This window comes from Hyla sarda, chromosome 3 (assembly GCF_029499605.1).
Source record: "Hyla sarda isolate aHylSar1 chromosome 3, aHylSar1.hap1, whole genome shotgun sequence".
NCBI lineage: Eukaryota > Metazoa > Chordata > Amphibia > Anura > Hylidae > Hyla > Hyla sarda.
Window position 1 is genome coordinate 299003867 of NC_079191.1, and position 24577 is coordinate 299028443.

Sequence of the window (24577 nt, forward strand, 5' to 3'; positions counted from 1 at the left end):
GATGAGGAGGATAAGGAAGAACATAGAAAAGTAGAATCTTCCTCATCCTCACTGGCAGATTCGGAGTCAGAGTTAAAGCATATGCCTCCTCCGCCGAATATGCCCGGCGGGCCATCACTTTTTGTTTATCTATGATGGCGATGGGAGGGGGGGGTGGCGGGGGGAGGCAGGGAAGTGTGTATGTGTGTGCTTGGTGCGAACTTTATATAACTGTGTGTGAATAGAAGTCACACATTTGTTTAAAAAAATAATTTAAAAAAGTGGCCGAAGGCAGTGCCCTGAAGCCCTAATAGGGCCGGGGTCATGCTGCTAAATGTGCGGTGGACCCTTAAAGGGGTACTCCGCCCCTAGACATCTTATCCCCTAGATGTCAGATCGCCGCGGTCCCGCTGCTGGGGACCCCTGGGAACCGCCGCTGCGGCACCGCGCTCTGCACGTAATGACGGGCAATACAGGGGCCGGAGCATCGTTACGTCACGGCTCCGCCCCTCGTGACGTCACTGCCCGCCCCCCTCAATGCAAGTCTATGGGAGGGGGCGTGGCAGTCATTACGCCCCCTGCCATAGACTTGCATTAAGGGGACGGGCCGTGATGTCACGAGGAGCGGAGCCATGACGTCATGCTGCTCTGTCCCCTGTATCGCCCATCATTACGCACAGAGCTCACTCGCTCTGTGCAGTAATGATAGTGCCGTGCCGCAGCGGCGATCCCGGGGCTTCCCAGCAGTGGGACCGCGGCGAACTGACATCTTATCCCCTATCCTTTAGATAGGGGATAAGATGTCTAGGGGCGGAGTACCCCTTTAAGGATCATTAGGGGGTTGGGGGGGGATTTTTTTTTTTTAACACACCTACCTGTCCCTCCAGAGAAAACTCTCCCTGCACTAACAGTGGCTAGAGGCCACTTCTTCTGCCCTGAGGGGCATAGTTCTGGTCATAAGAAGGGTCCCTGGCTCCTTCTCTCAGCTGTACACAATAACTGACTTCAGTGGGCTAGTAGAGCTGAGAGAAGGGGACATTAACCCGGCCGCTATTGGTTCAATAGCAGCTCATCTAGGGAGATAACGTGATCGCCACCTCCCCCCAGCAACAGGAGGTGATTGGCGGTATATCGTACACCGCCGATCACCTTCTAACTCCGGGTCATCGGGTCACACCTGACCCATATGACCGGAATCGCCTCAGATCGACAAGGTTAATTCTGGGGACCCCCCCAGGGGCGTTGTCAAGGGATGCCTGCTCAATGATTTCAGTAGGAATCCCTTTCCAGTCCCCACCTGTCGAGTGGTGGGGACCGGAATTCCCACAGGTGTACAAGTACAACCTTGGTCCTTAAGTACCAGGACATCAGGGCATACCCGTATGCCCGTGGTCCTTAAGGGGGATAAGGACCAGGCCAATTTTATTTTTGCATTTTTGTTTTTTCCTCCTCGCCTTCTAAAAATCATAACTCTTTTATATTTTCATCCACAGAAGAGTATGAGGACTTGATTTTTTGCACAACCAGTTGTCCTTTGTATTGACATCACTCATTTTACCATAAAATGTATGGCGCAACCAAAAAAATACTAATTGTGTGGCAAAATTTTAAAGAAAACCACAATTTTGCTAATTTTCTCTATTCTGTGGGTCAATCCGATTAAAATGATACCTATTATTACATACTTTACTTTAAAAAAAATCTCAAACCTTATGGGATAATTAGCATTATATTTTGACAGTTCAGACATTTACACATGCGGCGATACCAAATATGTTTATTATTTTTTTTAACGATTTTTGGGAGTAAAATGGGAAAAGGGGTCGATTACCATTTTATTGGGGGAAGGGGTTTTCCACTTTTTTTTTCTTTTACATTTTTTATGTCTCCATAAGGGAATATTTATTGCAATCATTTGATTGCTAATACTGTTCAATGTTATGCATAGGGCATAGCACTGATCAGTGTCATCGGATCTTCTGCTCAGGTCTGCTCGGTCTCACACCAGAGCAGAAGACCCCTGGAGACAGCCGGAGGCAGGTGAGGGGACCTCCGTCCACCATTATGGATGATCGGATCCCCGCAGCAGAGCCGCGGCCGATCCAATCATCCATTTTAAGTGACGCACTGTTGCAGATGCCATGATCTATATTGATCACAGCATCTGAGGGGTTAATGGCAGACATCGGCGCAATCGCTGGTGTCTGCCATTAACGGTGGGTCCCTGGCTGGATGTGAGCACTAGTCCGGTGCTCGCGGTCATGTTCATGACGTAAATGTACATCATGGTGCATTAAGTACCACCAAACAATGATGTAAATTTTAACTTTTTTTTTGTATACACTTTATTAGTCCTTAGGGGACTTTTAAGAGGAATCATTAGATTAAGCCACGCCCCCCCCACCCCCCCAAAAGAAATCTAAAGGGGCATTTTTGGCAGCCAAAATTTATTAGTAAAACATTTATCGCCTCTGGAGTCCTGATTTAACCCCTTGAGGACGCAGGGTTTTTCCACTTTAGATTTTTCCTCATCGCCTTCATAACACTTTCAATTTTGAACATACAGACCCATATGAGGGCTTTTTTTGTCATCATCTGACTCCTATCACTTTTTTAATTTTTCCATAAACAGGGATGTATGAGGACTCAATTTTTGCGCTGTGATCTGAAGATTTTATCAGTACCAATTTTGTTTTGATGGGACCTTTTGTTCACTTTATATACGTTTTGATAGTGTATGCAAAGTGACCAAAAATACGCGATTTTAGACTTTGGACATTTTTTTACGCTATTGACCCTGCAGTTTCATTAACATTATATTTTTATAGTTCAGACATTTAGGCATGCGGCGATACCACATATGTTTATGTTTATTATGTTTACATATTTTATGGAATTTGGGAAAAGGGGGATGATTCAAAATTTTTTATAAGGAAGAGGTTAAAGGGTGTTTTATTTTTTTTTACTTTTTAGTCAACTTTTTTTTTTTTTTTTTTTTTTTTTTTTTTTTTTTACACTTTTAGTCCACTTAGAGGACTTTTAGGAAGAATCAGTAGATTCCTCATACAGATCAATGTGGTTCCACAGAACCACATTGATCTGTTTGCTCTGCACCTGATAGACAAAGCCTGGTTCATCCAAGCTCTATCAATCTCAGAGCCAGGGCCTGGACAACAGCAGAGGTAAGCCCCCCGGCTACCTCCACAGTGGATTGCCCCCCCGCGATTGCGCTGCGGTGGGGGGTTGGGGTCGATGCACCACACTGGACCACCAGAGATGGTTTAGATGTCCCTTTAGACGCTGCTGTCAAAGTTGATCTAAAGGGTTAATAGCCAGCCATGGCGATCGATGCATGTCGGCTATTAACGGCAGCCCACAGCTACAGGAATCAGCAGGGGACCGGCCAGTATAGTGTGAGCTTGAGTCTGGTTGGTAATGTAACTGTGCGGGAAAACCTTGGTAATAGCGACCACAATATAGTTACATTTGACTTAAAATGTAGAAAACATAGACAGGCGGGGAAGGCAAAAACATATAACTTTAAAAAGGCAAATTTCCCTGGGCTGAGAGCTGCACTACAGGACATAGACTGGGGGGAGGTGTTCTCAAATACTGATACAGAAGGTAAATGGGACATCTTTAAAATCAACTCTAAATAACTATACAGCTAAATATATACCAAAGGGGAACAAATATAAACGATTAAAACTAAATCCTACATGGCTGACAAATTATGTTAAAATAGCAATAAACAACAAAAAAATAGCTTTCAAAAAATACAAATCTGATGGGTCAGCTATAACATTTAAACAGTACAAGGAGCTTAATAAAATCTGTAAAAATTTAATAAAAACAGCAACAATTCAAAATGAGAGACAGGTGGCCAAAGCAAGCAAAACTAATCCTAAATATTTTTTTAGATATATAAATGCAAAAAAAACAAGGACAGAGCATGTAGGATCCCTTAATAATGATAATGGGGAGGTTGTCACAGGCGATAAAGAGAAAGCAGAGCTACTGAATGAGTTCTTTAGTTCAGTATATACTAAGGAAAAAGGAGCTGACATTGGACAGGTCAGTGCTGGTAACACATCATGTAATGTACTGAACTGGCTTAATGTAGAAATGGTACAAGGTAAGTTAAGTAATATAAATGTAAGCAAATCTCCAGGGCCAGATGGATTGCACCCAAGAGTTCTTAGAGAACTAAGTTCAGTAATACCTGTACCCCCGTTCATGATATTTAGAGATTCACTGGTGTCTGGTATTGTGCCAAGGGACTGGCGGAAAGCAAATGTGGTGCCAATATTCAAAATGGGCTCTAGGTCTTCCCCAGGAAACTATAGTCTGGTAAATTTAACGTGCATTATGGGTAAATTGTTTGAAGGACTTATAAGGGATTACATACAGGAATACATAGGGGATAATTGTATTATAAGTAATAGCCAGCATGGGTTTACTAAGGATAGAAGTTGTCAAGCCAATCTAATTTCCTTTTATGAAGAGGTAAGTAGAAGCCTTGACAGAGGATTGGATGTGGATATAGTGTTTCTGGATTTTGCTAAAGCGTTTGATACTGTCCCTCATAGACGTCTGACAGGTAAGTTAAGGTCTTTGGGTTGGAAACTTTAGTTTGTATCTGGATTGAACACTGGCTCATGGATCGTACCCAGAGAGTGGTGGTCAATGATTCGTACTCTGATTGGTCCCCGGTTATTAGTGGTGTACCCCAAGGTTCAGTACTGGGCCCGCTGTTGTTTAATTTATTTATCAATGATATAGAGGATGGCATTAACAGCTCTGTTTCTATCTTTGCAGATGACACCAAGCTTTGTAGCACGGTACAGTCTATAGAGGATGTGTATAGGTTACAAGATGACTTGGATAGACTAAGTGTCTGGGCATCCACTTGGCAAATGAGGTTCAATGTGGATAAATGTAAAGTTATGCATCTGGGTACTAATAACATGCATGCGTCGTATGTCTTAGGGGGGATTAAACTGGCAGAGTCACTGGTAGAGAAGGATCTGGGTGTACTTGTAGATCACAGACTACAGAATAGCATGCAATGTCAAGCTGCTGCTTCCAAGGCCAGCAGGATATTGTCATGTATAAAAAGAGGCATGGACTCGAGGGACAGGGACATAATACTCCCCCTTTATAAAGCATTGGTACGGCCTCACCTGGAATATGCTGTTCAGTTTTGGGCACCAGTCCATAAAAGGGACACTGTGGAGCTGGAAAGGGTGCAGAGACACGCGACTAAACTAATATGGGGCATGGAACATCTTAGCTATGAGGAGCGATTAAAGGAGTTACAATTGTTTAGTCTTGAGAAGAGACGTTTAAGGGGGGATATGATAAATTTATATAAGTATATTAATGGCCCATACAAAAAATATGGGCCATTAATACTCCGTCTGGAGAAGAAAAGGTTTAGTCTCAAGGGGCGACACGCCTTCTTTACCATAAGAACTGTGAACTGTGAATTTATGGAACAGTCTACCTCAGGAACTGGTAACAGCAGGAAAAATTAACAGCTTTAAAACAGGGTTAGATACATTCCTGGAACAAAATAACATTAATGCTTATGAAGAAATATAAAATCCCATCCCTTCCCCAATATCGTGCCACACCCCTACCCTTCAATTCCCTGGTTGAACTTGATGGACGTATGTCTTTTTTCAACCGTACTAACTATGTAACCATACACCGCTTGCTGTGTCAGGACGAGCTCGTCCTTAGATGGCAACCGGTTAAACTTCTGATAGGATGTACCAAAACTCCACAAACGAGACAAAAGTGGAAGTCACTTTTTACCCCACAAACAACCAATGGTGCCCCATTAAATTAAAGTTTTAGGGGATTTGTTGGGGTTGTTACAGTCTAAGTCATTAGATTCTACTACTTCCTTTCCAGGTAGCCCCATTGACATTGGGGGATTTCGTTAAACATATCCGGACCTTGGCACGTGGCATCGGTTTGGATCCATCTACCATTACGGGCCACTCTTTTAGGATGGAGGCAGCTTCATTGGACTCCAGGCATGCAATCCCTTCACATATCATTGCTTATCACCTTGCTTTCAGAGATACATACCTAACACTCAAGTTGAGATGGCTAGAGCATTCAGTCAGTGTGATAACATTTAACATTTGTACTGTTATATTGAATAAACTTGATTTCCTACCTGAATTGTGTTTTGCCCCCTTCTTCTTCATCATGGGTTACCCTATACAGCCGGCTAAGCACACCACAGGCCTAGTTATAGTTGAGTCATCCTAGTATGTGCAAGGTAACCCGACCACAAGTGAAGGTTAACTGAATTAGTTAACCTAATTAGTGGGAGGGTCTGGAGTGCTATAAACGCCAGTGACCCAGGGGATAGGTCACTGCCGTTGTTTCTGTTCACCCTCCCTCCCCTAATCTAGCTCAGTTCTGTGGGTAGCTCCCTTCTTCTTCATCATGGGTTACCCTATACGGCCGGCCAGGCAAACCACAGGCCTGGTTTTAGTTGATTCATCCTAGTACGTGAAAGGTAACCTGACTACAACTATGATTTGCGGGTGCACTACAGGTCTCAAAAGAGAAGGAGCACCATTGGGCTTTTGGAGAGAGAATTTTGATGGAATTGAAGTCGGGGGCCATGTGCATTTACAAAGCCCCCATAGTGCCAGAACAGCGAAAACCCCCAAACTGTGCCATCCTTTTAGAAACTACACCCCTCAAGGAATGTAACAAGGGTTACAATGAGTATTTACACCGCACAGGTTTTTTGAACAGTGGGCTATAAAATGAAAAATGTGATAATTTTTTACTGAAATGTTGGTGTTACCCCAAATTTAGCTATTTCAAGAGGGATAATAGGAGCAAAAGCCCCCAAACTTTTAAGACTAATTTCTCCAGAGTAAGAAAATACCCCTTTTGAGGAAGTAACGTGCTGTGCAGGCGCACTACAGGGCTCAAGACTCAAGAGCTATGTTCGTATTTGAGGCCTTTGACATTTCAGTCGCTGAGGGTTACATCCATTCAAAGAAAAATAAAAAAAAGTAACACCCACATGTGACCCCATTACAGAAAGTACACCACCTGAGGAACATTTGGACAAATGGACATTTGGAATGGATGGGTGTTTCTTAAACGTATTTTCCAGAAATGGATGAAGTGTAGTTGGTGAAAAATTAAAATTGCAATTTTTTTTTTACTAATATGCCAATTAGGTACCCAGCATGATGACCCAGAGCATAGCCAAAAGTAAAAACTATGCCTGCCCCAAACCCTAAATTCTGCTTCATCATTCTGGGAATGTTTTTTTTTTTTTTTTTCAGGGCCATCCCTAAACTGTTGCCTGCAAATGCGCACATTGCTCAGGTCAGGAGAGAGCACTGCGCATTTGAGGCAACCTGAAAACCCCCAATGCAAGTGACTCGGTGACACATGACCCAATACCCCAAGAGAGGTTATCAGTGGTATTATGTTAATAGGCTTTTTGGGTATAAAATATGTACTTGGCGAGGGATTTGAAAAGAGGGATACTGGTATAAAAGTTATCCACGTAAAAGTGGTAACCCTTATCCAGCAGTGGGTGAAAAAGGTCCCACACGAACTTCCTGCTGACAGGAATCCCATCCCTTGTATACTTTAAAACCTATAAATGTACCCTGAGGTACTCTTACAGGGGGACATTTATCATTGGCTTTACACCACTTTAATGTTTTAAGTGTCCCTGCAAATTTTGCGCAATTTTCAGTAGAACATCTTTCAAAGTTTTCTACTGTTTGGTGGACTGTACACTACTTTTTGCAGTGGAGCTATATTTATTACTTGTGCAAATTAAATTTAGAAGGTTTTTTTTTGTGCAAAGCCTACTTTTTTTGCTCAAACCTACACCCCCTAATAGGACACATACAAAAGTGTCAGATGCCAGAGCACAAAGCGTTTGGAACTAAATGTTCTGAATGCTGTTTTCATGCTGCGGGGGTTGACCAGCTCCCTTGTGACATCATGGTCATGCCCCTCAATGCCCCCATAGACTTGCATTTAGGGGTGTGGCTGTGATGTCCCAAGGGGCACAGCCGACTACTGTAGCGCAAAAACATCATTCAGAATATTTTGTTCCGAACGCTGGCCAGTGGAGTACTCCTTTAAACCAATCTCTGCAGCTTACTAGTTTCTATAATTGTGCAGAATTTATCAAGTCCTGTGCACCTTTTTGGTAAATGTTAAGCAACTGTGTAAAAAAATACACCAAGCAAACAGGGGTAATATCTCTACTACCTCACACCAATATTGATAAATGTCCCCCACTGAGTTTAGTTTCACACCATACCTCGCCCGCTTAGCGGGAATATATTGACGGAAAATGAGACTCCCCTTAAAACTGATGAGGGACTAATCAAAACATAGTAACATAGTTCATAAGGTTGAAAAAAGACCAGAGTCCATCAAGTTCAACCTATAACTCTAATGAGTCCCTACTGAGTTGATCCAGAGGAAGGCAAAAAAAAAAAAACTCATACTAGAGGTAAAAATTCCTTCCCGACTCCAAATATGGCAGTCGGGAATAGATCCCTGGATCAACCTTCTGTCTCTATGTGATCTGATTAGTGCCCACACACCCTAAACGGTGAGTCGACAACTGGGTGCTGGTCCCTCCCTGAACTAAAGTGCTGGGGCCTAATAAAAAAACACATACTAATAAATAGTCGGTCACCAACCAGAAAACTAACAGGAACATACAACTCTATGATATATAAGTTCAGAGAACACAATCAGCAGACATGAACAGAGGACACTAAAGATCACTGGACATGAACAGGGGCTCAGTGGCCATGAACAGAGGACTCTATAGATATGTGGTCATGAACAGAGGTCACTATAGATAAGTAGACATGTAAAAAACTCAAGAGATCAGAATACCAGAACTAATAAACATAAAGTTCAAAACACTAGACAGGAAAATGGATAAGTCAACAGACTTCAGGAACAGATAGGAATATAGCATAATCCCCGAGAATGTCCAATAGACTCCAAGTCCATGGACCAGAAACAGGGATCTCTAGATACACAGGAATTATAGAACACAGTTGACATTGATCACAAGACAGGAAACCGCAATCCCTAAGGAACTTCCAGTAGACTCCAAGTCCCCATGGACCAGAAACAGGGATGCCAGATATAGGACACTGTTCCCACTGGACAGGCAATCTGGACACCCCATTTTACTATAGGAATAGCCATTAATAATAAATCCAAATAGACTACTGACCAGCGGCACACTCATCGCAGTGTGGTCAGTATGCTAGCCCAGCAGTAAAACAGAAATATAAAACACAGAACTTCACATAAACGGATACAAGAGCAAACACAGTGTGAACAAACACATTACAGAAAGGAAATACAAATCCTAAAACCGAATATAAAAACACAGCTTAAAATCTACTAAGAGCATGCCAAATAACATAGCCTAAACCAGAAAATGTAAAGGTGCATGCTAAAACAGATATAGTAGATAAAAACACAAACAAACAGAGTTTCACCCAGCCTCCATAGCCGCATGGCAGCAGCAAGCTAGCAGCATGTCAGGATATAATGAGGATAAGATGTTAATTACAAGCAACCAGAGACTAGCCTGGGCTGACAATAAATAGACACACCCTAGCAGCTATTGGCTAACAGCAAAGACAAAAGATACAGCGCTCCATGGTGTAATAATGAGAGATCTGTAAGGTGGAGAGGTATACACTGACAAGGGGGCTCACCTGGTGTTGTTGTGTACCCCCATACACAACAATGGTGAGCGCATGAAGTGTCCGCAGCCAAGTCGGCAGAACAGGCGGTAATGCAGAGATAGACTTCAATAGGGATGCCGGCTTTGAGAGGCGCAGGTCACTGGACAATCAAGGTAGGTAAAAGCAAGGGTAGTTTATTCTCCCAGCATGCAACGCGTTTCACTGCATCTGCAGCTTCATCAGGCATAACAAGAGACACATGGATGGTGAATTTATCAGGATGGTGAGAGGACACGTCAGAGGAAAGTGGGAGGAGTGAGGAAAGGGTGGGGAATGGAGGGGAGAAGAAAGGAAAGTAAAAAGACAGTCCTCTCAACCAGCGGACAAACTCAGCATTTACAATTATATATGAATTGTACAAACAGTATATAAAGAAAATAATAAAAATGAAAAATTATGTATAAAAATATATAAAATTATACGTATAAATAATCAATTAGAGAATAGAGAAGAGTCGTAAAGTTTTTCATCGAGCATTCTCTATGGTCTCATTCAGACCATGCGGTATTAAAGTAGACAAAGTAAATATCCAATAGGATTCGCGGTTAATTAAATATTGGAAACGATTAGGTTTAGAAGGTGGAACAGATTCTAAAATAATAAAACAGAGATGATATGTCGCTTTTGTGAACATGAGTGAAGTGACGTGACACACTATGAAGTGTGACTTTGTTCTTAATATTGGATCTATGTTTAGACATACGGCAACGCACTGTTTGAATAGTGCGACCAATGTACTGTAAATTACAACACAAGATAACAAATATATTGCATATTGAGTGTTACAGTTTACATAGTATTTTGAAGAAAAATTGGCATATTATTCGGAGTGATCCGATCCTCAAGGATATGGTCCCCTCGAATCCGGGCATTACTTATAGAAGATCTAAAAATCTTCAAAATTTACTGGCCCCCAATAGATTAAAAAATATTGATATGTACATTCCATCCTCTCCTTTCGGTTGTTCACCGTGCAATAGGATTCGTTGTTTATGTTGTAATATGATGGACCCATTTATTGATAATTTTTTTTCTTTTTACACAAAAAAATCTTTTAAAATTCAGCAATATTTAAACTGTAACACTCAGGGGCGTACCTAGAGCATTTGGCACCCGGGGTGGACCCTTTGTTTGGCACCCCCCCCCGCCCACCACACACACGCACCCCCCTTAATTACACCGCCCCTCCCCCGAGGGCCGGACTGACAACACTCGGGGCCCCCGGACCAAAAAAAAAGGCAAGGGCCCCTGCTAGGCTCTGCAGCTCGTCAATCTTCTGCCACGCTCCTATTCCACCCAAATCCCACACACAATAAATAAAAATTTATATATGTAAGAAACACTTTAACGTAAGTAAATTTCCATGACCAATAATACTGGTATACAAGGTGTAAATATATACCACCACACAATAACTAGATAATACCGCCATACTGTACTGAATAAAACCACTATATACAGACCAGTATACTATAAGGAATCTGTATACAATATAAGTGATTATATACAGGACCATATGGCGGTAGATATCAGCTGTACACAGGATCTGTATACCATATAAGTGATTATATACAATACCATATGGCGGTAGATATCAGCTGTACACAGGATGTGTATACCATATAAGCGATTACAGTTACATTTTGGGACTCACAATTACGTCTTTTCTGATCAGCGGCGACCTCTTTCCTTTTCTTCTCTGTCCGGATAAGACATCTGCAGGAAAAACATGTCAGACTCTGCATATATTCAGTGCCCTCCCCTCCTCTACAATCTTCCCATTTATAGGCCCACAAACTGTAATAATGCCCTCCTTGGTGTCCTGCAAAGTAAAAGGGCAGGTAGGTAGCCAGGAAACCCCCTCTTTCCCATAGGTAAATGCAGAGTTACACCCCCCCCTCTTTCCCATAGGTATATGCAGAGTTACACTCCCCCCCCCCCCCCTCTTTCCCATTGGTATATGCAGAGCTACCCCCCCTCTTTCCCATAGGTATATGCAGAGCTACCCCCCTCTTTTCCATAGGTATATGCAGAGCTACCCCCCTCTTTCCCATAGATATATGCAGAGTTACGCTATATACCTATGGGGAAGGGGGGGTGTAGCTCTGGATATACATATGGGGAAGAGGGGGGGGTGTAGCTCTGCATATACTTATGGGAAAGAGGGAGGGTAGCTCTGCATATACCTATGGGGAAGAGGGGGGGGGTGTAGCTCTGCATATACCTATACAGAGCTACACCCCACCCTCTATACATCTTTATAATAATAAAATAATAAATCTAAAAAAAGTGGTTCTGTTTCACAGTGATCTCACCAGCAGAATAGTGAGTACAGCTCTGGAGTATAATACAATACTCTGGGTCCTAAGGCAGTGTTTGCCAAGCCAGGCGCCTCCAGCTATTGCAAAACTACAACTCCCAGCATGCCAAGACAGCCAAAGGCTGTCCGGGCATGCTGGCAGTTGTAGTGTTGCAACAGCTGGAGGCTCCCTGGTTGGGAAACACTGGGTTAGGCCTTAAAGGGGTAGTCCAGTGGTGAAAAACGTATCCCCTATCCTAAGGATAGGGGATAAGTTTGAGATCGCGGGGGGTCCGACCGCTGGGGCCCCCTGCGATCTCTCTGTACGGGGGCCAGGCTCTCCGGCCAGATAGCGGGTGTCGACCTCCGCACGAAGCGGCGGCCGACACGCCCCCTCAATACATCTCTATGGTAGAGCCGGAGATTGCCGAAGGCAGCACTTCGGCTCTGCCATAGAGTTGTATTGAGGGGGCGTGTCGGCCACTGCTTTGTGCGGAGGTCGACACGCCCCCTTCCCGCGGGCTGTCGGGGCCCCGTACAGGAGATCGCAGGGGGCCCCAGCGGTCGGACCCCCCGCGATCTCAAACTTATCCCCTATGCTTAGGATAGGGGATAAGTTGTTCACCACTGGGTTCACCACTGGACTACTACTTTAAGGCAGTGTTTGCCAAAGGCTCTCCGGGCATGCTGGCAGTTGTAGTGTTGCAACAGCTGGAGGCTCCCTGGTTGGGAAACACTGGGTTAGGCCTTAAGGCAGTGTTTGCCAACCCGGGCGCCTCCAGCTGTTGCAAAACTACAACTCCCAGCATGCCTAGACAGCCAAAGGCTCTCCGAGCATGCTGGCAGTTGTACTTTTGCAACAGCTGGAGGCTCCCTGGTTGGGAAACACTGGGTTAGGCCTTAAGGCAGTGTTTGCCAACCTGGGCGCCTCCAGCTGTTGCAAAACTACAACTCACAGCATGCCCGGACAGCCAAAGGGGTTGAAGGGGGAGGTAGAAGGGGGGCAGGCAGGTGGGGGGGTTACCTATATGGTGGTGGGTGATGGGAGAGAGGCCATGCAGGTGGGGAGCTGGTTACCTGTACGGCCACAGTAGCGGGAGGCTTGGCGCTGCAACATTCTGCTGGAGGGCGCATGCTCATCTTCAGCGCGCTCCTCTCTGCCGGCACCACGTCTCACGCGTCATCACTAACGTGATGACGCTTCTCCTAGGCAGCCACAGCGGTTCTGTAGGGCCGCAGGCTGCCTGGGAGGTAAGGAAAGGGGGGGGGGGGGGGCGTGGGGGTTGGGGGCACGGCTCTGGGGGGGGGGGGGGTTTGCGGGCAGACACAGAGCGCGGGCGGCGGCAAACAGTTGGCGGCAAACAGCGCGGGCAACGGCAAAAAAAAAACTTTAATTTTGCGGCAGCGCATCAGTCCGCCCCAGGCACCCCCCTTGAGAGTGGCACCCGGGGCGGGCCACCCCCCGCGCCCCCCCCCCCCCCCTAGGTACGCCACTGGTAACACTCAATATGCAATATATTTGTTATCTTGCAGTTGTAATTTACAATACATTGGTCGCACTATTCAAACAGTGCGTTGCCGTATGTCTAAACATAGATCCAATATTAAGAACAAATTCACACTTCATAGTGTGTCACGTCACTTCACTCATGTTCACAAAAGCGACATATCATCTCTTCGTTTAATTATTTTAGAATCTGTTCCACCTTCTAAACCTAATCGTTTCCAATATTTAATTAACCGCGAATCCTATCGGATATTTACTTTGTCTACTTTAATACCGCATGGTCTGAGTGAGACCATAGAGAATGCTTGATGAAAAACTTTAAGACCGTTCTCTATTCTCTCATTGATTATTTATATGTATAATTTTATATATTTTTATACATAATTTTTCATATTTATTATTGTCTTTATATACTGTTTGTACAATTCATATATAATTGTAAATGCTGAGTTTGTCCGCTGGTTGAGAGGACTGTCTTTTTACTTTCCTTTCTTCTCCCCTCCATTCCCCACCCTTTCCTCACTCCTCCCACTTTCCTCTGACGTGTCCTCTCACCATCCTGATAAATTCACCATCCATGTGTCTCTTGTTATGCCTGATGAAGCTGCAGATGCAGTGAAAGGCGTTGCATGCTGGGAGAATAAACTACCCTTGCTTTTACCTACCTTGATTGTCCAGTGACCTGCGCCTCTCAAAGCCGGCATCCCTATTGAAGTCTATCTCTGCATTGGCTAACAGAGGCCTGGGCTGAAAAGGCCAGAAACATTTAACCGTTCCCTGGCCAGTAAACCTAAAACTGTTCACACAAACCCAATGCAATAGCTGTGTGTGTGTGAACACAGACCAATACAGACATGACAATAAGACTCCCAAGTCCTTTTCCACGTCAGTCGTCCCAAGTGTGCTCCCATTTAATACATAATCCCAGCACAGATTTTTCCTCCCTATAAGCATACCATTATATTTATCAGTGTTGAACCTCATCTGCCACTTTCCAGCCCAAAACTCTCACCTACTGCTTTACAGAGCTTAGTATCATCTGCAAAGATTGCTACTTTACTATTTAACCCCTCTACAAGGTCATTAATAAATATATTAAATAGAACAGGACCCAAGACTGACCCCTGTGGTACCCAACTAGTCAACCAATCAGAATAAGTACCATTAATAACCACCCTCTGTTTCCTATTACTGAGCCACTTACTTACCCACTTACACGCATTCTCCCCCAGCCCAATCCTTCTCATTTTATGCACTAACCTTTTATGTGGCACCGTATCACATGCTTTGGAAAAATCCAGATATATGGCATCCAGGGATTGCCCCTGTCCAGTCTGGAGCTCACCTGCTCAGAAAAGCTGATCAGGTTAGTTTGACATGACCGATCCCACATAAATCCATGCTGATACGGAGTCATACATTTATTTTTATTAAGATATTCCAAAATAGCATCTCTTAGAAAACCCAGGGTCACCTTTTGACCCCTTCTTAAATATTGGCACCACATTTGCCATGCGCCAGTCCTGGGGAACAGTCCCTGTCACTATAGAGTCCCTGAATATTAAAAATAGGGGTCTGTCTATTACATTACTTAATACCTTTAGAACACGGGGTGAATGCCATCTGGACCTGGTGATTTGTCTGTTTTGATTTTTTGTAGCCGTTGCACCGTACTCCTTCCTGGGTTAGACAGGTGACCTGTACTGCAGAGTTAACCTTATCTCGCTGTATTTCCCCTGGCAATTAATACGCCCTGCATCCCGAGTCCTTAAGGACGTGGGGCGTATGCATACGCCTGTTTGGGCATGCTGGGATTTGTAGTTTTGCAAGATTTAGAGGGCTGCAGTTTGGAGATAATTTTGCAGAGATCTATAAACTGTAGTCCTCCAGATCTTGCAAAACTACAACTCCCAGCATGCACACACAGCAGAATTGTCTTTAGCTATCGTCAGAAACCTGTTTCCTTTATGAGATTGACAGGTCTATCTCCCAGTTTATATCAGGATAGTTAAAGTCCCCCATTATTATCACCTCATTTTGATTTGCTGCCTTGTTTATTTGCCTCAATAATTGATCTTCAGCCTCTTCCATTATGTTTGGTGGCTTATAGCAAACCCCTATCAGAATTTTATTATTTTTATCTCCATATATTTCTACCCATAATGACTCTACATGATTGTTTCCCTCCCAAATATCCTCCTGCAGTGCGGCCTTCAGACTCGGTTTCACATAAAGACAAACTCCTCCCCCTTTCCATTTTGTCCGATCCTTCCTGAATAGACTAATACCCTAATACTAATATGTTGACCACCCAGTCACAGCTATCATCCAGCCAAGTCTCTGTTATACCCACTATGTCATAATCCTCCTCAGAAATTTTCAACTCCAGTTTGTCAGTTTTATTGGACAGACTTCTGGCATTGGTCAACATGCAATTCAATGGTGTATGTTTTTTTTTCCTATGATGCCTATCCTTATTAACTATTCTAACCCCACCCTCCACTCCACCCCCAGGTACATTATTAAGTCCCCCCCCCCCCTCTAGGTTGTAGGTTCCCTCCCCCCCCCCCAATCCCTAGTTTAAACACTCCTCCACCCTTCCAGCCATCTTCTCCCCAAGCACAGCTGCACCCTCCCCATTGAGGTGCAGCCCTTCCTTGCGGTAGAGCCGGTATCCAACAGCGAAGTCAGCCCAGTTCTCCATGAACCCAAACCCTTCCTTTCTACACCAGCTTCAGAGCCACTTGTTTACCTCCCTAATCTCCCGCTGCCTCTCTGGTGTGGCTCGTGGTACAGGTAATATTTCAGTTCTGGCAGTATGGGGGCTTTGTAAACACACGTGGCCTTCAATTCCGGACAAATTTTCTCTTCAAAAGCCCAATGGCGCTCCCTCTCTTCTGAGCATTGTAGTTCGCCCGCAGAGCACTTTACACCCACATATGGGGTATGTTCTTACTCAGAAGAAATGGGGTTACATATTTTGGAGGGCCTTTTTCCTGTTTTCCCTTGTGAAAATGAAAAATTTAGGGTAACACCAGTATTTTAGTGAAAAAAACTTTTTTTTTTTTTCCCCATCCAACGTTAACGAAAATTTGTCAAACACCTGTGGGGTGTTAAGGCTCACTATACCACTTGTTACATTCCGTTAGGGGTGTAGTTTCCAAAATGGGGTAATTTGTTATGAATTTCTTTACGTTTATGTCAGAACCGTTGTTAAATCAGCCACCCCTGTGGTAATCACCAATTTAGGCCTCAAATGTACATGGTGCACTCTCACTCCTGAGCCTTGTTGTGCGTCCACAGAGCATTTTACGCCCACATATGGGGTATTTCCGTACTCAGGAGGAATTGCAGTACAAATTTGGGGTCTTTTTTTCCTTTAACCGCTTGTGAAAATAAAAAGTATGGGGCAACACCAGCATGTTAGTGTAAACATTTTAATTTTTTTACACTAACAGGCTGGTGTAGTCCCAACTTTTCCTTTTCATAAAGGGTAAAAGGAGAAAAAGCCCCCAAAATTTGTAGTACAATTTCTCCCGAGTACGGAAATACCCCATATGTAGCCCTAAACTGTTTCCTTGAAATACGACAGGGCTCCGAAATGAGAGAGCGCCATGTGCATTTGAGGACTAAATTACGGATTGCATAGGGGTGGACATAGGGGTATTCTACGCCAGTGAATCCCAAACAGGGTGCCTTCAGCTGTTGCTAAACTCCTAGCATGCCTGGACAGTCAGTGGCTGTCCGGAAATGCTGGGAGTTGTTGTTTTGCAACAGTAGGAGGCTCCGTTTTGGAAACGCTGCCGTACAATACATTTTTATTGAGGGGGGACAGTGTAAGGGGTGTATATGTAGTCTTTTACCCTTTGTGTTAGTGTAGTGTAGTATTTTTAGGGTACATCCGTTTACGGTGAGTTTTCCGCTAGGAGAAATTTGCCGCAACTCAAACTTGAAGCAGGAAACTTACTGTAAACCCGCCCATGTGAATGTACCCTGTACATTCACATGGGAGGGTGTCAAATCTCCAGCTGTTTCAAAACTACAACTCCCAGCATTTACTGACAGACCGTGCATGCTGGGAGTTGTACTTTTGCAACAGCTGGAGGCACACTATTGGTCGTCGCTTCTAGACGACCAATAGCAGGGATAGGGTCTCCATAGATCCGTATGACCCGGGATCGGCGCAAATCGCCTGTGTGAATTCACCGGCGATCGCCGACATGGGGGGGATTTGGGCATTTGTGAAGGGTACCTGCTGATCGAAAACAGCAGTTACCCTTGTCCAGTCCACGCCGGGCGCGCAGCGGGGACCGAAGATTCCACGGGCGTACAAGTACGCCCTTGGTCCTTAAGTACCAGGGAGCAAAGGCGTACCTGTATGCCCGTGGTCCCTAAGTGGTTAACAGGCCCCAGATGTGCTGGAGAAACGGGGGAAAAAAAAGTATAAAAAAAAAAAGTTTACAAAAGTGAAATTACCCCTTCCCTATTAAAAGTTCAACCCCTTATCCCCGTCCTGCGCCGGCTCCAACAATATAACGCGGCGTCATGCGGTGACCCCGCGTCATATCGGGTCAGTCCCGGCAGCCCTCAAGGGTCGGGACCCGCGGCTAATACCGGACATCACCGATCGCGGTGATGCCCGGTATTAATCCTTCAGACGCTACGATCAAAGTTGACTGGCGCGTCTAAAGTGAAACCGAAACCATCCCGGCAGCTCAGTCGGGCTGTTCGGGACCGCCGCAGTGAAATTGCAACATTGAAAAACTGCTGCCATTCAGCTAAGGCTATAAAAACTTGTAAACTCAGTTGTAAGCTTAAAGTGGTACTCCGCCCCTAGACATCCTATCCCCTATCCAAAGGATAGGGGATAAGATGTCAGATCGCCGGGGTCCCGCTGCTGGGACCCCGGCGCTCTGTGCATAATGACGGGCGATACAGGGGACGGAGCATCGTTACGTCGCGGCCCCACCCCTCGTGATGTCACGGCCCGCCCCCTCAATACAAATCTGGGAGGGGGCGTGGCGGTCGTCATGCCCCCTGCCATAGACTTGCATTAAGACTTGCATAGACTTGTCACAAGGGGCAGAGCCATGACGTCACGCTGCTCCGTCCCCTGTATCGCCAGTCATTACGCACAGAGCGAACTCACTCTGTGTAGTAATGAAAGCGCGGTGCCGCAGCAGCGATCCCGGGGGTCCCCAGCAGCGGGACCCTAGCGATCTGACATCTCATGCCCTATAGGGGATAAGATGTCTACGGGCGGAGTACCCCTTTAAACATGACCATGGGATTCTACTAGGGAAATCATGTTTTATAATAAATGCCCCTTCCTGGATCCTCCCACTGCCCTATCATCAGCAGCAGATCAGCACACAAACTGTTCAATACAGTAGACTGTTGGCTTCCCAGCCAGTAGTCCTGTGATAATGACATGTACGTTGCCTTTCTTTCCTTCAAGGAATGTATAAAATACATTTGCAGTCGGAAGTACAAAAAACTCCGGAGTCGGAACATTTATCTACCAACTCCACAGCCCTGGTAGAAACGGAAGCCACCAAAAGTTACAAAATGGCGTTTTTTCTTCAATTTTGTCGCACAATGATTTTTTTTTTCCTGCTGTGGATTTTTGGGTAAAATTAATAATGTCAGTGCAAAGTAGAATAAAAAAAAAAAAAAAAAATAAGCCATAATATGTATTTTTAGGAGGAAAATTGAAAGGGTTATGATTTTTTAAGAGGTAAGGAGGAAAAAACTAAAAAGCAAAAACTGAAAAATGCTCAGTCCTTAACCCCTTCCCGCAGAATGTCATATATAAACGCCGGGTTGTGCAGTGCGTTCGCGCATCCCGGCGTTTATAAATGACATTCAGTTAACCCGGCGATGCGCAGGATCGCACGGGTTAACTGGCAGAAGTCCCGCTGTTTCCAGCAGGGGACAACTTCTGCTTCACCCCCAGGACCATCCATTGATGGTCCTGGTCAGCGATCACTGTGATTGGTCCCTGTGGACCAATCACAGTGATCTGGGGTGAAAGTTCACCTGCGGCATAGGGGGGGGGGGAACACGAGGGGACCGGCGGCCTTACCTGGCGGGATCGGCCACGTGGAGGAGCAGCGACGGGACCGGCAGGTGAGTGTATGGTCCTCAGAAGCAGCAGTGAAGATCTTCACTGCTGCTTCTAGGAGTCTGAAAACTACAACTCCCAGCATGCCTAGACAGCCTTTGGCTGTCTGGGCATGCTGGGAGTTGTAGTTTTGCAACATCTGGAGGGCCCCAGTTTGGAGACCATTGTATAATGGTCTCCAATCTGTGCTCTTCCAGCTTTTGCAAAACTACAACTCCCAGCATGCACTGACTGTCCAGGCATGCTGGGAGTTTTAGTTCAGCAACATCTGGCTCTTCAGATGTTGCCGAACTACAACTCCCAGCATGCCCTTCAGCTGTCTGGGCATGCTGGGAGTTGTAGTTTTGCAACAACTGGAGACACACTGGTTGGGAAACATTGTTTCTAACTCAGTGTTTCCTAACCTGTGTGCCTCCAGCTGTTGCAAAACTATAACTCCCAGCATGCACTAACAGACCATGCATGCTGGGAGTTGTGGTTTTGCAACAGATGGTGCACCCCCCCCCCCCCCCCCCCCCCTGTGAATGTACAGGGTACATTCACATGGGCGAGGCTTTTACAGTGGGTTTCTCGCATCTTGAGATGCAGCAAATTTTGCGCCGGGAAACTCGCTGTAATCCCCCGCCCATGTGACTGTACCCTAAAAACACTACACTACACTAACACAAAATAAAATAAAAAGTTAAAAACACTACATATACACATACCCCTACACAGCCCCCCCTCCCCCAATAAGAACGTCCGGTACACCATTGTTTCCAAAGCAGAGCCTCCAGCTGTTGAAAAACAACAACTCCCAGTATTGCCGGACAGCCGTTGACTGTCCACGCATGCTGGGAGTTTTGCAACAGCTGGAGGCACCCTGTTTGGGAATCACTGGCGTAGAATACCCCTATGTCCACCCCTATGCAAATCCCTAATTTAGGCCTCAAATGCGCACGGCGCTCTCACTTTGGAGCCCTGTCGTATTTCAAGGCAACAGTTTAGGGCGACATATGGGGTATCGCCGTACTCGGGAGAAATTGCGTTACAAGGTTTGGGGGGCTTTTTCTTCTTTAACCCTTCATGAAAAGGAAATGTTGGGGTCTACACCAGAATGTTAGTGTAAAAAAATGTAATTTTTTACACTAACATGCTGATGTTGCCCTATACTTTACATTTTCACAAGAGGTAAAAGGGAAAAAAGCCCCCCAAAATTTGTAATGCAATTTCTCCTGTCTACAGAGATACCCCATATGTGAGCGCAAAGTGCTCTGGGGGCGCACAACAAGGCCCAGAAGGGAGAGCGAACCATGAACATTTGAGGTGATTTGCACAGGGGTGGCTGATTGTTACAGCGGTTTTGACAAACGCAAAAAAAACAAAACCCCACATGTGACCCCATTTCGGAAACGACACCCCTCACGGAATGTAATAAGGGGTGCAGTGAGAATTTACCCCCCACAGGTGTCTGACGGATCTTTGGAACAGTGGTCCGTGAAAATGAAAACTTGTACAGCCCACTGTTCCAAAGATCTGTCAGACACCAGTGGGGGGCAAATGCTCACTGTACCCCTTGTTACGTTCCTCAAGGGGTCTCGTTTCCAAAATGGTATGCCATGTGTTTTTTTTTTGCTGTTCTGGCACCAGAGGGGCTTCCTAAATGCGATATGCCCCCCGAGGAAAATTTGCTCTCAAAAAGCCAAATATGACTCCTTCTCTTCTGAGCATTGTAGTTCGCCCATAGTGCACTTCAGGTCAACTTATGGGGTACCTCCATACTCAGAAGAGAAGGGGTTACAAATATTGGGGGGTATTTCCTGCTATTAACCCTTGCAAAAATGTGAAATTTGGGGGGAAACACACATTTTAGTGAAATTTTTTTTTTTTTTTTTTTACATATGCAAAAGTCGTGAAACACCTGTGGGGTAATAAGGCTCACTTTATTCCTTATTACATTCCTCAAGGGGTCTAGTTTCCAAAATGGTATGCCATGTGTTTTTTTTTTTTGCTGTTCTGGCACCATAGGGGCTTCCTAAATGCGACATGCCACCCGAGCAAAATTTGCTCTCAAAAAGCCAAATATGACTCCTTCTCTTCTGAGCATTGTAGTTTGCCCATAGTGCACTTCAGGTCAACTTATGGGATACCTCCATACTCAGAAGAGAAGGGGTTACAAATATTGGGGGGTATTTCCTGCTATTAACCCTTGGAAATATGTGAAATTTGGGGGGAAACACACATTTTAGTGAAAAAAAATAATTTTTTTTTACATATGCAAAAGTCGTGATTAAGGTATTAAGTAGGGATGTAAGAAAAAATCGATTCTCGCGATAATCGCGATTTTTTCATTTGCCGATACAGAATCGATTCAAAATATTTTTGAATCGATTCTTTTAGGGATGTGGAATTTTTATCTGCGGACGCCTGGAACAGCATGTCCTGGGCATCAGGAGATACAAGTTCCACACTTGTGGAGCCGGGCAGGCCGGATCTGACACGGCGTCGCTCTGGGTGTATGGAGCGGGCTCCGACTCGTGCCCGCTCCGTACTACGCGACCCCCGGCTGATTTCAGTAGCCGGGGGCCGCCGCTAATAGCCAGCATGCGGCAATCGCCGCGGCTGGCTATTAAAGGAGTATCCGGTGCGCACTTTTCTCATTTTATCCTATCCAGGCTGCAAAATAAAAGAAAACGCACTTTCTCTTACCTGCCAACGAGCCCGCGGAGCTCCGGTACAGGTGTTCGGTCCCCGGGCTCTATTCTTCTTACTTCCTGTTAGTCCGGCACGTCACATGGAGCTTCAGCCTATCACTGGCCGCAGCGATGTCCCGCCTCCGCTGGTGATAGGCTGAAGCTCCATGTGACGTGCCGGACTAACAGGAAGTAAGAAGAATACAGCCCGGGGACCGAACACCTGTACCGGAGTGTACCGGAGCTCCGGGGGCTCGTTGGCAGGTAAGATAAAGTGCGTTTTATTTTATTTTGCAGCCTGGACGGGATAAAATTAAAAAAGTGCGCACCGGAGTACTAGATCGCCGCTGTCAAAGCTGACAGCGGCGTCTATTGGGATCTATGAATGCTCCCAGGTGGGCGATGTATCGGGATATATCGCGATGTATCGTCACCTAGACGGTATCGCGATATATCGGGATATATCGAATCGCCACACTGGTATCGCGATTCGAATCGAATCGCCAAATTCTTGGTGATTCACACCCCTAGTATTAAGGCTCACTTTATTCCTTGTTATGTTCCTCAAGGGGTCTAGTTTCCAAAATGGTATGCCATGTGAGGGGTTTTTACTGTTCTGGCACCATAGGGGCTTCCTAAATGCAACATGCCCCCCAAAAACCATTTCAGAAAAACGTACTCTCCAAAATTCCCTTATCGCTCTTTCCCTTCTGAGCCCTCTACTGCGCCCGCTGAACACTTTACATAGACATATGAGGTATGTACTTACTCGAGAGAAATCGGGCTACAAATATAAGTATACATTTTCTCCTTTTACCCCTTGTAAAAATTCAAAAATTGGGTCTACAAGAACATGCGAGTGTAAAAAATGAAGATATTGAATTTTCTCCTTCACTTTGCTTCTATTCCTGTGAAACACCTAAAGGGTTAAAATGATGACTGAATGTCATTTTGAATACTTTGGGGGGTGCAGTTTTTATAATGGGGTCATTTGTGGGTATTTCAAATATGAAGACCCTTCAAATCCACTTCAAACCTGAACTGGTCCCTGAAAAATAGTGAGTTTGAAAATTTTGTGAAAAATTGGAAAATTGCTGCTGAACTTTGAAGCCCTCTGGTGTCTTCCAAAAGTAAATACTCGTCACTTTTATGATGCAGACATAAATTAGACATATTGTATATGTGAATAAAAAAATTTTTTATTTGTAATATACATTTTCCTTACAAGCAGAGAGCTTCAAAGTTAGAAAAATGCAAAATTTTCTAATTTTTCATCAAATTTTAGGATTTTTCACAAGGAAAGGATGCAAGTTACCACAAAAATTTACCACCATGTTAAAGTAGAATATGTCACGAAAAAAAAATCTCGGAATCAGAATGATAACTAAAAGCATTCCAGAGTTATTAATGTTTAAAGTGACAGTGGTCAGATGTGCAAAAAACGCTCTGGTCCTTAAGGCCAAAATGGGCTTGGTCCTGAAGGGGTTAAGGGGTCAAATCACCCCCCTTTTCCCATTTTTTAAATAAAATTATGTAATAAAAATAATCATATGTGGCACTGCCGCATGCTTAAATTTCCAAATTATTAACACTCAGCCCTTTTTCACCTTAAAGGGGTTATCCAGGAAAAAACTTTTTTTTATATATCAACTGGCTCCAGAAAGTTAAACAGATTTGTAAATGACTTCTATTAAAAAATCTTAATCCTTTCAGTACTTATGAGCTTCTGAAGTTAAGGTTGTTCTTTTCTGTCTAAGTGCTCTCTGATGACACATGTCTCGGGAACCGCCCAGTTTAGAAGAGGTTTGCTATGGGGATTTGCTTCTAAACTGGGCGGTTCCCGAGACACGTGTCATCAGAGAGCACTTAGACAAAAAAGAACAACCTTAACTTCAGAAGCTCATAGGAACTGAGAGGATTAAGATTTTTTAATAGAAGTAATTTACAAATCTGTTTAACTTTCTGGAGCCAGTTGAAAAAAAAAGTTTTTTCCTGGATAACACCTTTAAGGACTGAGCCCTTTTTTGCAATTCTGACCACTGTCACTTTATGTATTAATAACTCCGGAATGCTTTTACCGATTATTCTGATTCTGAGATAGTTTTTTCGTGACATATTCTACTTTAAAGGGGTACTCCGGTGCTTACACATCTTATCCCCTAGGGGATAAGATGCCTGATCGCGGGAGTCACGCAGCTGGGGACG

The 24577-nt window shown here is 44.6% G+C and overlaps 1 protein-coding gene across 5 annotated transcripts in view; it reads right to left on the reverse strand.

Annotated features, from left to right (window-relative positions):
• GNG4 (G protein subunit gamma 4) overlaps nt 1-24577 on the reverse strand; it is a 141996-nt gene that overhangs the window by 109688 nt on the left and 7731 nt on the right. Inside the window, exons 3-4 of one of the 5 annotated variants that reach the window (XM_056566948.1) lie at nt 11425-11486; nt 9741-9870 (exon numbers count right to left, since the gene is read on the reverse strand). The exons of 3 other annotated variants lie outside the window; for them this stretch is intronic. The gene's annotated coding sequence lies outside the window, so the exon portion shown is untranslated. The remainder of the gene's footprint in view (nt 1-9740; nt 9871-11424; nt 11487-24577) is intronic. One more of the 5 variants, XM_056566947.1, reaches the window with a different exon arrangement.